We start from the raw sequence: 8,083 nt of genomic DNA on the forward strand, positions 1-8,083 counted from the left end.
TTCTGAAAAACAACAAATAAGCAAGGGTGAGTACAAATGTACTCAGCAGCCCACCTTCACCCGCGAAATCAGATATAATGCATGGAATATGTGGAGCTCAGGATATTTTGCAGAAACATTCTGTATTTTTTCAAAGCGCATCCTCTCCAAAAGGAGCAGGAAGTTTTTCAGTATTATAACAAAATCCCCTGGTCCATCCAGGTATCTCAGCAGTTTCCCACTGGTTTTCATTCTCAAAAACAGCTACTGGACTGCCCGTCCACCATAGCTCACGGCTCAACCGCCGAACCTTTTTAAAAACCACTTTTCTCAAACGCACCTTTTTTTGAAAACAAAACATTAATTGCCATACCATACCAGACTCGTCCATTCCTGTGGACACAAACTATTCGAATAGGTTTTCAAACTCTGCGCAGAGGTGTACACTTTACCCACTAGTTCGGCTCTGCGATCCCATGGCCAATAAGACCCGAATCCGACTCTCTTTCTTTCCCCGCACGTCCTAACCTTAATGGTTATCCGGAAGGAGTCAGGCCACCATCATGTCCAAACCAGACAAAACTTTCCCCCTCTTTATCCTCTCGGTGCTCCCCAGCTTTCATAACCCTGGGGTTGGACCGTACGAGTTCAGATTGAGTGACTGCCCACACAGTCTCGAGTGTGAAAGTTGCCTAGAGGGGGGGTGAATAGGGCGAAACTGAAATTCTCAAAAATAATCACAACTATAAGCCGGGTTAGCGTTAGAAATATAAATGAGTCCGCGAGAGAGGGAGCAAAACAAATCGCAAGCAAATGAAGAGTGTGACACGCGGATTTGTTTTACCGAGGTTCGGTTCTTGCAAACCTACTCCCCGTTGAGGAGGCCACAAAGGCCGGGTCTCTTTCAACCCTTCCCTCTCTCAAACGGTCCCTCAGACCGAGTGAGCTTCTCTTCTCAAATTAAAGCCGGGAACAAAACTTCCCCGCAAGGGCCACCACACAATTGGTGCCTCTTGCCTTGATTACAATGGAGTTTTGATCACAAGAACAAGTGAGAAAGAAAAGAAGCAATCCAAGCGCAAGAGCTCAAAAGAACACTACAAATCACTCTCTCTAGTCACTAGGGTTTTGAATGAGATTGGGAGAGGATTTGATCTCTTGTTGGTGTGCTTTGCAATGAATGCTAGCTCTTGTATAGTGGTTGGAAGCTGGAAAACTTGGATGCAATGAATGGTGGGGTGGTTGGGGTATTTATAGCCCCAACCACCAAAAGTGACCGTTGGGAGGCTGTCTGCTCGATGGCGCACCGGACAGTCCGGTGCACACCGGACAGTCCGGTGCCCCCTGCCATGTCATCACTGCCGTTGGATTCTGACCGTTGGAGCTTCTGACATGTGGGCCCGCCTGGGTGTCCGGTGCACACCGGACATCTACTGTTCCTTGTCCGGTGTGCCAGTATGGGCACGCCTGCCATCTGCGCGCGCAGAGCGCGCATTAAATGTGCGGCAGAGAGCCGTTGGCGCGGAGATAGCCGTTGCACCGTAGTCGCACCGGACAGTCCGGTGCACACCGGACAGTCCGGTGATTTTTAGCGGACAAGCCGTTGGCGTTTCCCGAAGCTGGCGAGTTCCTGAGGCCGACCTCCCTTGGCGCACCGGACACTGTCCGGTGTACACCGGAAAGTCCGGTGAATTATAGCCGAGTCGCCTCTGGAAATTCCCGAAGGTGGCGAGTTTGAGTCTGAGTCCCCCTGGTGCACCGGACATGTCCGGTGGCACACCGGACAGTCCGGTGCGCCAGACCAGGGTGCCTTCGGTTGTCCCTTTGCTCCTTTGTTGAATCTAAAACTTGGTCTTTTTATTGGCTGAGTGTGAACCTTTTACACCTGTATAATCTATACACTTGGGCAAACTGGTTAGTCCAAAGATTTGTGTTGGGCAATTCAACCACCAAAATATTATAGGAACTAGGTGTAAGCCTAATTCCCTTTCAATCTCCCCCTTTTTGGTGATTGATGCCAACACAAACCAAAGCAAATATAGAAGTGCATAATTGAACTAGTTTGCATAATGTAAGTGTAAAGGTTGCTTGGAATTGAGCCAATATAACTACTTACGAGTTATGCATGGATTGTTTCTTTCCTATTTAACATTTTGGACCACGCTTGCACCACATGTTTTGTTTTTGCAAACTCTTTTGTAAATCCTTTTCAAAGTTCTTTTGCAAATGGTCAAAGGTGAATGAATGGAATTTGCAAGGCATTTTCAAGATTTGAAATTTTCTCCACCTGTTTCAAATGCTTTTTCCTTTGACTAAACAAAACTCCCCCTGAAGGAGATCCACCTCTTAGTGTTCAAGAGGGTTTTGATATACATTTTTGAAAAACTAATTTTCTCCTCCTTTTGAACACAATAGGATACCAATTGATAAATACTCTTGGAAAGCACTAAATTTAATTTTTTGAGATTGGTGGTGGTGCGGTCCTTTTGCTTTGGGCTCATACTTTCTCCCCCTTTGGCATGAATCGCCAAAAACGGAATCATTAGAGCCCATCGAAGTACTATCTTCCCCTTTGGTCATAAGTAAATGAGTTAAGATTATACCAAAGACGAAGTCCGGTCCTTTTGCTTTGGGCTTTTACTCTCTCCCCCAAAGACAAGGTCCTTTTCTTGGAGCGATGGCGAAGGATGAGTTACGGAGTGGAAGCCTTTGTCTTTCGCCGAAGACTCCAATTCCCTTTCAATATACCTATGACTTGGTTTGAAATAGACTTGAAAACACATTAGTCATAGCATATATGATCAAAAGTATGAATGAGCTATGTGTGCAATCTAGCAAAAGAAGTTGCGAGAATCAAGAATATTGAGCTCATGCCTAAGTTTGGTAAAGGTTTGTTCATCAAGAGGCTTGGTAAAGATATCGGCTAATTGATCTTTAGTGTTAATGTAAGAAATCTCGATATCCCCCTTTTGTTGGTGATCCCTAAGAAAATGATACCGAATGGCTATGTGCTTAGTGCGGCTATGCTCGACGGGATTGTCGGCCATTTTGATTGCACTCTCATTATCACATAGCAAAGGGACTTTGGTTAATTTGTAACCGTAGTCCCGCAGGGTTTGCCTCATCCAAAGCAATTGCGCGCAACAATGACCTGCGGCAATGTACTCGGCTTCGGCGGTGGAAAGAGCGACCGAATTTTGCTTCTTTGAAGCCCAAGACACCAAGGATCTTCCCAAGAACTGGCAAGTCCCCGATGTGCTCTTCCTATTAATTTTGCACCCCGCCCAATCGGCATCCGAATAACCAATCAAATCAAATGTGGATCCCCGAGGGTACCAAAGCCCAAACTTAGGAGTATAAGCCAAATATCTCAAGATTCGTTTTACGGCCGTAAGGTGGGATTCCTTAGGGTCGGATTGGAATCTTGCACACATGCAAACAGAAAGCATAATGTCCGGTCGAGATGCACACAAATAAAGCAATGAACCAATCATCGACCGGTATACCTTTTGATCCACGGACTTACCTCCCGTGTCGAGGTCGAGATGCCCATTGGTTCCCATGGGTGTCTTGATGGGCTTGGCATCCTTCATCCCAAACTTGCTTAAAATATCTTGAGTATACTTCGTTTGGCTAAGGAAGGTGCCTTCTTGGAGTTGCTTTACTTGGAATCCTAAGAAATACTTCAACTCCCCCATCATAGACATCTCGAATTTCTGTGTCATAATCCTACTAAACTCTTCACATGCAGACTCGTTAGTAGACCCAAATATAATATCATCAACATAAATTTGGCATACAAACAAGTCATTTTCAAGAGTTTTAGTAAAGAGTGTAGGATCGGCCTTTCCGACTTTGAATCCATTTGCAATAAGAAAATCTCTAAGGCATTCATACCATGCTCTTGGGGCTTGCTTGAGCCCATAAAGCGCCTTAGAGAGCCTATAGACATGGTTAGGGTACTCACTGTCTTCAAAGCCGGGAGGTTGCTCAACGTAGACCTCTTCCTTGATTGGTCCGTTGAGGAAGGCACTTTTCACGTCCATTTGATAAAGCTTAAAGCCATGGTAAGTAGCATAGGCCAATAATATGCGAATAGATTCAAGCCTAGCAACGGGTGCATAGGTTTCACCAAAATCCAAACCTTCGACTTGGGAGTATCCTTTGGCCACAAGTCGAGCTTTGTTCCTTGTCACCACACCATGCTCATCTTGTTTGTTGCGGAAGACCCATTTGGTTCCTACAACATTTTGGTTAGGACGTGGAACCAAGTGCCATACCTCGTTCCTTGTGAAATTGTTGAGCTCCTCTTGCATCGCCACCACCCAATCCGAATCTTGTAGTGCTTCCTCTACCCTGTGTGGCTCAATAGAGGAAACAAACGAGTAATGTTCACAAAAATGTGCAATGCGAGATCTAGTGGTTACCCCCTTTTGAATGTCGCCGAGGATGGTGTCGACGGGGTGATCTCGTTGTATTGCTTGGTGGACTCTTGGGTGTGGCGGCCTTTGCTCTTCATCCTCCTTGTCTTGATCATTTGCATCTCCCCCTTGATTATTGCCATCATCTTGAGGTGGCTCATTTGCTTGATCTTCTACTTCATCAACTTGAGCCTCTTCCTCATTTTGAGTTGGTGGAGATGCTAGCGTGGAGGAGGATGGTTGATCTTGTGCATGTGGAGGCTCTTCGGATTCCTTAGGACACACATCCCCAATGGACATGTTCCTTAGCGCTATGCATGGAGCCTGTTCTTCACCTATCTCATCAAGATCAGCTTGCTCTACTTGAGAGCCGTTAGTTTCATCAAACACAACGTCACATGAGACTTCAACTAGTCCAGTGGACTTGTTAAAGACCCTATATGCCCTTGTGTTTGAGTCATAACCAAGTAAAAAGCCTTCTACAGTCTTAGGAGCGAATTTAGATTTTCTACCTCTTTTAACAAGAATAAAGCATTTGCTACCAAAGACTCTAAAATATGAAATGTTGGGCTTTTTACCGGTTAGGAGTTCATATGATGTCTTCTTGAGGATTCGGTGTAGATATAACCGGTTGATGGCGTAGCAAGCGGTGTTGACTGCCTCCGCCCAAAACCGATCCGAAGTCTTGTACTCATCAAGCATGGTTCTTGCCATATCCAATAGAGTTCGATTCTTCCTCTCCACTACACCATTTTGTTGTGGAGTGTAGGGAGAAGAGAACTCATGCTTGATGCCCTCTTCCTCAAGAAAGCTTTCAATTTGAGAGTTCTTGAACTCCGTCCTGTTGTCGCTTCTTATTTTCTTGATCCTTAAGCCGAACTCATTTTGAGCCCGTCTCAAGAATCCCTTTAAGGTCTCTTGGGTTTGAGATTTTTCCTGTAAAAAGAATACCCAAGTGAAGCGAGAATAATCATCCACAATAACTAGACAGTACTTACTCCCGCCGATGCTTATGTAAGCAATCGGGCCGAATATGTCCATGTGTAGGAGCTCCAGTGGCCTGTCAGTCGTCATGATGTTTTTGTGTGGATGATGGGTTCCAACTTGCTTCCCGGCTTGACATGCGCTACAAATCCTGTCTTTCTCAAAATGAACATTTGTTAATCCTAAAATGTGTTCTCCCTTTAGAAGCTTGTGAAGATTCTTCATCCCAACATGGGCTAGTCGGCGGTGCCAGAGCCAACCCATGTTAGTCTTAGCAATTAAGCAAGTGTCGAGTTCAGCTCTATCAAAATCTACCAAGTATAGCTGACCCTCTAACACTCCCTTAAATGCTATTGAATCATCACTTCTTCTAAAGACAGTGACACCTACATCAGTGAATAGACAGTTGTAGCCCATTTGACATAATTGGGATACGGAAAGCAAATTGTAATCTAAAGAATCTACAAGAAAAACATTGGAAATGGTATGGTCAGGTGATATAGCAATTTTACCAAGTCCTTTGACCAAACCTTGATTTCCATCCCCGAATGTGATGGCTCGTTGGGGATCTTGGTTTTTCTCATATGAGGAGAACATCCTTTTCTCCCCGGTCATGTGGTTTGTGCACCCGCTGTCGAGTATCCAACTTGAGCCCCCGGATGCATAAACCTACAAAACAAATTTAGTTCTTGACTTTAGGTACCCAAACTGTTTTGGGTCCTTTGGCATTAGAAACAAGAACTTTGGGTACCCAAACACAAGTCTTTGACCCCTTGTGTTTGCCCCCAACAAACTTGGCAACGACCTTGCCGGATTTGTTAGTCAAAACATAGGATGCATCAAAAGTTTTAAATGAAATGCTATGTTCATTTGATGCATTAGGAATTTTCTTCTTAGGCAACTTAGCATGGGTTGGTTGCCTAGAACTAGATGTCTCACCCTTATACATAAAAGCATGATTAGGGCCAGAGTGAGACTTCCTAGAATGAATTTTCCTAATTTTGTCCTCGGGATAACCGGCAGGGTATAAAATGTAACCCTCGTTATCCTGAGGCATGGGAGCCTTGCCCTTAACAAAATTTGACAATCTTTTAGGAGAGGCACTAAGTTTGACATTGTCTCCCCTTTGGTAGCCAATGCCATCCTTAATGCCAGGGCGTCTCCCATTATAAAGCATGCTACGAGCAAATTTAAATTTCTCATTTTCTAAGTTGTGCTCGGCAATTTTAGCATCTAGTTTTGCTATATGATCATTTTGTTGTTTAATTAAAGCCATATGATCATGAATAGCATCAATATCAACATTTCTACATCTAGTACAAATAGTAACATGCTCAATGGTAGATGTAGATGGTTTGCAAGAATTGAGTTCAACAATCTTAGCACGAAGTATATCATTCTTATCTCTAAGATCGGTAATTGTAACTTTGCAAACATCAAAATCTTTAGCCTTGGCAATCAAATTTTCATTCTCTAATCTAAGGCTAGCAAGAGAGATGTTTAATTCTTCAATCCTAGCAAGCAAATCATCATTATTATCTCTAGGATTGGTAATTGAAACATCACAAACATGAGAATCAACCTTAGCATTTAAACTAGCATTTTCATTTCTAAGGTTGTCAATCATCTCACGGCAAGTGCTTAGCTCACTAGACAATTTTTCACATTTTTCAACTTGTAGAGCGTAAGCATTTTTAACCTTAACATGTTTTTTATTTTCCTTGATTAGGAAGTCCTCTTGGGAGTCCAAGAGATCATCCTTCTCATGGATGGCACTAATTAGTTCATTTAATTTCTCCTTTTGTTCCATGTTAAGGTTGGCAAAAAGAGTACGCAAATTATCTTCCTCACCACTAGCATTATCATCACTGGAAGACTCATATTTAGTGGAGGAGTTGGATTTAACCTTTTTCTTTTTGCCGTCCTTTGCCATGAGGCACTTGTGGCCGACGTTGGGGAAGAGAAGTCCCTTGGTGACGGCGATGTTGGCGGCGTCCTCGTCGTCGGAGGAGTCGCTTGAGCTTTCGTCGGAGTCCCACTCCCGACAAACATGGGCATCACCGCCCTTCTTCTTGTAGTACCTCTTCTTCTCCTTTCGCCTCCCCTTCTTGTCGTCACCTCGGTCACTGTCACTAGATATAGGACATTTAGCAATAAAATGACCGGGCTTACCACACTTGTAGCAAACCTTCTTGGAGCGGGATTTGTAATCCTTCCCCCTCCTTTGCTTGAGGATTTGGCGGAAGCTCTTGATGACGAGCGCCATTTCCTCATTGTCGAGCTTGGAGGCGTCTATTGGTTGTCGACTTGGTGTAGACTCCTCCTTCTTCTCCTCCGTTGCCTTAAATGCAACGGGTTGAGCTTCGGATGTGGTGGCATCATCAAGCTCGTTGATCTTCCTCGAGCCTTCGATCATGCACTCAAAACTCACAAAATTCCCGATAACTTCCTCGGGAGTCATTTTAGTATATCTAGGATTACCACGGATTAATTGAACTTGAGTAGGGTTAAGGAAAATAAGAGATCTTAGAATAACCTTAACCATCTCGTGGTCATCCCACTTTACGCTCCCGAGGTTGCGCACTTGATTCACCAAGGTCTTTAGCCGGTTGTACATGTGTTGTGGCTCCTCCCCTTTGCGAAGCCGGAACCGACCGAGCTCCCCCTCGATCGTTTCCCGCTTGGTGATCTTGGTGAGC

Source organism: Zea mays, chromosome 8 (genome assembly GCF_902167145.1).
Source record: "Zea mays cultivar B73 chromosome 8, Zm-B73-REFERENCE-NAM-5.0, whole genome shotgun sequence".
Classification (NCBI taxonomy): Eukaryota; Viridiplantae; Streptophyta; class Magnoliopsida; order Poales; family Poaceae; genus Zea; species Zea mays.